This window comes from Diachasma alloeum, unplaced genomic scaffold (genome assembly GCF_001412515.2).
Source record: "Diachasma alloeum isolate Michigan unplaced genomic scaffold, Dall2.0 Dall_scaffold_00179, whole genome shotgun sequence".
Lineage (NCBI taxonomy): Eukaryota > Metazoa > Arthropoda > Insecta > Hymenoptera > Braconidae > Diachasma > Diachasma alloeum.
In genome coordinates, this window is record NW_021680345.1 from 1,836,403 (window position 1) to 1,843,881 (window position 7,479).

Sequence of the window (7,479 nt, forward strand, 5' to 3'; positions counted from 1 at the left end):
CCGAGTTTTCTACTTGTGAAAAACAAGTAATTTATCGAGGAGGTTTGAGACGTTTCGACCGCGTGTGTCGCCATCGTGCGTGACTCAGAACAACACAGTTTTCAAAATAATAATTATATAAATGTTGTTTTCATTTTCTCCCACATCCCTTGATATTTGTTGGATATTTAACAACAATGGAGATGAAAAGAGAAATGGGTTTGTGGCAGTCCTTAACTAGGTACCAAAAGTGTAGGGCCGGTGCAAGGGGGATTTCCAGATTTACATGAAAGATCTTCTTCAACCATTCATCCAACTGAATTTTCTTCTTTCCCGTTGGACTCGCCTCGAAATTCATCATCTAAAATTGATATTTTTCGGTAATCTTTCGTAATTTTTAATCTATGAATTTTTTATCAGGTAACATTCAATTACGGAAGTAGAAAAATAATTAGTTCATACGTCAGGGACTTTTCTGTGTACATTTCAATATCCAGAAGATTTGTTCATTGGACGTTACGTTTTCTAGGTCGCTGATTGCAAATATTCTAGCTCCCATGTGAAGGACATGGGGACGGACGAAAGTGGAATTTTACCACACTGCGTTTAGTAAAAAATATCATTCTTCGTCACAGAAAAATTCCTCTACGTATGTGAATGTGTCCGCAATATTGAGCAATCATTCACATTCATGGGATAATTTTTGAGAGCATGAAGTAAATTTTCCAGTTTCGGTATAAATTACCCTCACGTTTAGGAAATTTTCCCAAGTCAGCGGAGAAAAATTCACTATTCGTCTCGCATTTTTTGCTCCGTTACAGGATGAAAAACATTTAGAAATGAATTCGGCTCCACGATTACATGACTTGTTTGGTAATTTTTCTCCAACTTTTTTCTCCGTGCACCGCATATCATCCTCTGTTTGGACATTCATATCTCTTCTTACACTTGAGATGAGGAAATAAAAATGACAGCAATCGATGGGACATTTAATGCACAATGATCTGAAAAAAGAATGTTTTTCCATCACCATGACCGCGTAAGGTGACTTGCGATACATTTCACCGCGTTGTAACAGCCATTCGGCTCCTAGACGCAATGTGGCTCTGAAAATCAGAGTCAATGTAAAAATTGATATCACCACTCTCACTTAATATCGAGGGTCCTCCTCAGCGCGGTCGATCAACTTAGCTCGCCGCGGCCTCCCGAAATATCTCAGGCTCTATACTGAAACACCCGATGAAAATTTAACAGCGGATTTTCTGATAAGCACGCTACGAAATATATTTTTGTGGATTTTTTGCGAGCTGCCTTTTAATTTTTTGTAATAGCTGCCTCAAAAGTTCACTTTTCGAAACCGTTCAGTGTGTGTAAAGTGGTTATTTTACGTACAATGTGCGTAAAGTTCAGAGGTCGTGCGTAAAGTGAATTTCGAGTGCGTAAAGCTTCGCACGACCTTGAACTTTACGCACAGCGTGCACAAAAGCAACCGCTTAACCCCCACTACAGTTCCCAACAGTGAACTCGGCAGGTATTACAAAAAATAGGATGTTACGCGTGCGTGCGAAAAAGTGGTTCTTTACGCACTTGTACCACAATATACTATTTTGTCAACTTTATGTTGTTTATTAACAAATTTATTGTAAATTAAACTTTTTGGCAGAAAAAATTATATGAATCTATTATACTTTAGCAATAAACAAGTACTTTTTCATTTTTTCGATACAACGAATATTTATCGAGTTATGATGTTTCAAAAAATTACTTACCTGATGGACCGTAATGAGTTAGGTGTTGTTCCGGCGGGCATCCGAGTGCAGCTGCGTTTAGCGCGGTTAGTGCTTGGATGGATGACCGCTTATGAACACTCTTGCCCAAAAATTTCGGAGGGTGGGTACGGTGTAGTGGCCTAATGTGCCCCTCTAGTCAGTGTGACAGACTAGAGGGGCACATTAGTAATTTTTACCTAAAATCGTTGGCGTATTTACGTGATTTATCAATTTTTGATCTCTTGACGGATCTCAAATTGTCTCTATCCGCCCATCTATTGGTGTAGTTACCCTAAAGATCCTCTAATTTACCTCCCATGCTTAGAAGTCTTCTACACGGAGAGAAATATTCAATAAAAATTACGTATCTTTTCCGTAATTCCAGAGCGCAATGTGGTTGTTGGAAATTTTACGGAACTGTCCGGTAATTTATTCGAAGATGATTGTTTTGTATCAGGCCGGGTTGTAGCGAGCCCTCTTAAGTGTAATATAAGGGTCAGGCACTAAGTGTCAGAATATACGGGTCAAAAAGTGGAGGTTAAAAATTGAGGGTCAGAATATAAAAGTAAAAAATGGGTATCAGGCAACGCGGGTCTAAATATAAGTTATACAAGATCTATGCGCGCGCTGTCGCGCGCGCTGATCTTTTCATTTGTTGAAATGAAAAAATGGAATTCATTAACTTTCATTTTCTCATGAATACTTTATAAATATTGACAATGAATCAAAAAGAATTCGACTAATGATTGAAGTGAATAGCGAAGTAGAGTAAAAGAATCTATAAAGAATTTTTTATTTTCAATTAATCATCTTCAATTTTTTAACATAATCGGTCTCCATAAAAGGGCAGAATTTATTAATTTCACTGGTGATATATATATACATGTGAAATACATATATTATATATATATATATATATATATATATATATATATGACGTGAAAAAAAACTTACCACTGAAGAATTTGCAATTATGTCACTGAAGAATTTGAAAATGCCAGGTGTTTTTTTTGTGAATAATCTCGTGTCACATATTGACCAATCAGAATTAAGGATTAGCGGTCAGGCAGTTTCGAGATATTTCGATATAAAACAACTTCACGTTTCTTTCATCTTTAGTAAATAGGATGTTATGTATTATATCAGAATATTATGTTGTAATATTCTGATCTTCTCTTTTTAACCCCAGCATTCTGACCCTCATTCCTTCTCCTTTTCATTCAGTCCCTCAGTTTTTAAATCTAATATTCCGACCCTCATGTTTAAACCTCCACTTTTTGACCCTTATATTCTCACCTTTATATTACACTTGAGAGCTCTTGATACAACCCGGGCTGGTACGAAATAATCATTCTCGAATTGAAACACCCATCCCCCATCAAGTACATTATACACTCAATTCAATTATATTTTTTTTCCGTGAGGTAAATGCTTTTTTCATTTTCTGATCAATTTTGATATGATCACGCAATTTGGGGATTCAATAGAAAAAACACTATTGAAATTTCAATTCACGTATATGATTTTTATTCATTCCTACCTACTTATATTTACATAATTTCCTAAGTACGTGTAATGAGATCACAAATTGATTGTATAACACAAGTCTATAAAATTGGGACTAAAGAATAAGCAGTCTTCATCGACTCGTTATCCCCATAATGCATCTCCATAATCCCGTGGCATAAGCCGCGTCGAATTCCCCACAAAATCTGATCTAATGCCCCTCAGAGCGCTGAGCGAATCAGTTCCCATCAACTCTCGATGCATAGAAAATCGAATCAACTGTACACACGACGATAAAATTTGTTCGTCAGTACTTCAAGAATTATTGAAACACAATAAATTCTTCCGTCATTCCATGATAGATAAGTACACTTGTCTCCTCAGTTCACTCAACTCGGATATCAAAAGTTCAAGCATAACCACAGGTATCATCCCCATAATTACCAGTTATCATCCTGAAGAGAGACAATTTTTAATATTTCATTATTCAAGGTCAGTAGATACAGCGACCCCTTGTTTCTGTTAATCAAGTGGAAAAAGTGAGGATCAACGGTCTTCAGAATCTGCAACATACAATTACGGGAAAATAAATCAATCAATCATTCCAACGAACGTAGCACCATTAGACCCCAAATTGATAATAAAAATAAACAAAATATTACATTGTGGTATTTCCTCTTTGAACTCTCATGACCGTTTCTCCCCAATCCACCGATTTTGGTGCTGCCTGAAACTCGTCAGACTTTTCTCCCTGCAACAAAAGCAACGAGGAAAATTAGTTCATTGCGCCTTGACTATATCCAACCGCTGATATACAATATCAATGAAAATGTGTAACACGAAAAGAATTGGCATTGGGTGGTTTGCAATCTAGCTATAAACAAGTACTTTGACACTTCGAGTTCATCTTCACTTGTCATCAGCACTCCCGGTTAACGTACGACCCTGTCACATTGAACAGACTGATGATTTAATGAAACACCCCTGAGACATTTCACAAGTTTAATAATTCTTCAATAAACTCGTTTAAAAGATGATCGAATTTTGGAACAACAAGTGACATAACGGCGTTCCCCTCGGTTGCCTATGATAACGACTCGACCGTTCCTTTCTTCGAATTCTTACTCTATATCAGATACTGATAAAATTGGTGATGAATGAGTTGTGGGCAAACCCTGAACTATATGGAGGACTCTGACACTCCCCCAACAAAAATTTACTTCCAATTTGATAGAATGTACGAAATAATAGCCGATGGGCAGTAACACGCGTGTGCGGCGAACGACAAAATGACCGGTCATTTCTTTCGCCTACCGTCTGATAAGATCGCTAATTCACGGTTTTCGTTTTCCTTGTCGCATGTGTTACACTGAAATGACCCGGCATTAACGAGTTCCAGTAACATGGAACTTAATGTTTCCCGTTTTAACAATTATTAATTTAGATCACGGGAGCAGAAATGTGTTGAAAATCAAGCATTAATGACGGGAGAAGCTTAAAAAATTTAGTGAGCATCTGAAGCGATCCTGTGATAGAGCCCATAGCTCTGCAAACGAGAGCCATCAATTAGCCTGAGCCCATGACTACGGATTCTGACTCCATGACTCAGGATTGTTCACTTTTTTTATTTTCGGCGAGGGTCATGAATTCAAAAAATATAAATACAACAATAATTCAGTAGCGAAGTTAAAACGGTTCAAGTCGAATTATCTCCCAGTTGAGTTTTTGAAGAATATTTCCGAATCTAAGGGAGATAGCGAAATTTTTGTTATCACATTTGTTGTAGCTCGCAATCGGCTCTACAAAAAAGGTTTGGAAAACATTTTGCTATCTCCCTTACATGCCGAGATATTCATTGAAAACTGGTCAATCGTCAAAATTGACTTGTACCGTTTTACCACTTCGCTACTGAATTAATTCACATGAAAATTTCAGATGTGTTGTTATTCAAAAATCAGTCAATTTCAGATAAATATGATCAAGATTGTGAACATGGTGGAAATTAAACCAATTATTGTTCTGCATTCTCAATCAGGTGAAAGCTCTGTTGAATGTGAAGTTCGGTTTTCGGAGTGAGTTCAATTCAAACTGTCATTGAAATATCAATAATCATCTAATAGGAGAAACTCATTTTTGCTGAATTTCCAAGATGAACGAGAAATTCCATGAACGATTTAATTTTGAACTGAATTAACATACATAACATTGGAGATTCGAATCCTGCTGCTACTTAAGTTTCAAAATTTTCACCAGCGCATTTCAGGGCCCCAGCACCGGGAATTTTATTACTCGATGCAATCATGTTTCGCGTTAACGATGTAATTTTTTTGAATCTTTCACATTATCCTGTATTTTTTGTTCCATTTTTGCCGGCTACTAAAAGGTAGTCAATCATCAGTTTAACGATGCATTTCATAAAAGCCCATTCTATTCTATATAGGGGAAGTTGTAAGCTGTTGCGATTGGTTTTCATCAATTCTGATTAATCACCAGAAGATTTTACTCCACACGTTTTTCTATTAGTGGAAAAAACAACAGAATTTTTTCGCTCTACAGCTTTCTGCGGATTCCACGATCGATTTGGAAACTATTAATCATCAAATCTGTCGATTAAATTGCGTGAGGAAAAGTTTGAAACATTCATCGGCAATCGACATCATTTAAATAACCATAAGGAATTATCATTTGTGTAATTGGTGTCACGACTAAATGACTTTGCAAAAATGGTTTAAAAAAAAATAATAACTCCGGAAAAATAACTTCAATAAAGTAATTTTTTCCAAAAATAATTTGAAACATTATGAACTTCAGCTTAAATAATTTCAATTATATTGAACCTCAGAAACACACACCAAGAAGCGAACGTGGGAATGTATGCCCGCAGATATACGTGTTTATATTTTCTTCCGAGATTCATCGCATTAGTGATGACAATACTATATAATACGATCTGCAGGTAATTATTGGAGCAATTTACATCTCTCAGTAGTTTGCGATCTTGTTTTTTGTTCTCTAATGATCGTAAATTGTGGTAGAAATGTAGAAAATGGTATCCGATTCATAAATTGTTTTTTTCTTATCTGCAATTTTGGTAAATTTTTGAGTCGATTTTATTTCATTGAACTTTTCTTTGCATACAATTACATGAAGATATTTGTTTCCAAAGCGATTTCCCATGAAGGTTTTTTCGTTGAAGTGATTCATCGAAATAACTTCATTTCGGTCGAAAATGTTTTTCCGAAGTTTTTTTTGTGAAGTCATTTTTGCAAAGTTATTTAGTCGTGGAGCCGTGTAATTTCACGCAAAATAACTGTACTTTTACAGCAGAATAATCCGTTGGTTTAAATGCTTACAATAAAAAAATTGAATAACCGTCTCAGACCCAGTTGCTACCATTCAGAGGGGTTCCGATGCACATCAGATTCAATGAATAGACTTCATTCAACATCTGATGAGGGGAATATGTAGTTTAATTATTCCTCAATTGTCCTAATAATCTTTTTGTTAAAAATTCCGAAAACATTTGGAAACTTTTTTTTTTATCGTTATTTCACATCGCTTCGACCCAGTTAGGGTATACTGCGATGATGATCAACACTTTAAATGGTTAGATCGCACCATTCTACCCGGCCGGGATTTGAACTCGAAACCTTTCGCATGTGAGGCGACGAACTTACCTACTGCGCCAAGCCACCGGGACATTTTGGAGACTGTATTTTACACATGACATTGATTTCTGATAAAATTAATATTTTGAGGATGGAAAATCGATTTTTCATCAATGTTTTATAAAAAATATAATTTTCAAAATTTGTAATTATTCAGTCATTTTACGAATTTTCCTCACTAAGTATTTCTTGCTTTATTTTTTTTCAAGACTTTCGCGATGATTCTCAGCAGTCCAAATAGAGAACCAAATTTAGGCCTTCAAAGTTAGAATAATTAAATAATTGTGGAATATTTAGTAATCTAGGGCCTTGAATTGAATGTCTCACTTGTAAAAACGGATGTCAAAGATCATGATTAAAAAAAATTACCAGCAGAATTTCAACGAAAAAACAAAATAAAGTAAATTTTTTTGTTTCTTTCGACTGACCCATTTCGCTTGAAAGATGAGTGCGAAAGGTCAATGTAATTGTTTAGAATTTCAATTGTTCCGAAATTCAAATGATATTTTCGGGTGATGATTGACGTCAGGAATGAATAATTTACCACCCCGAGAGCG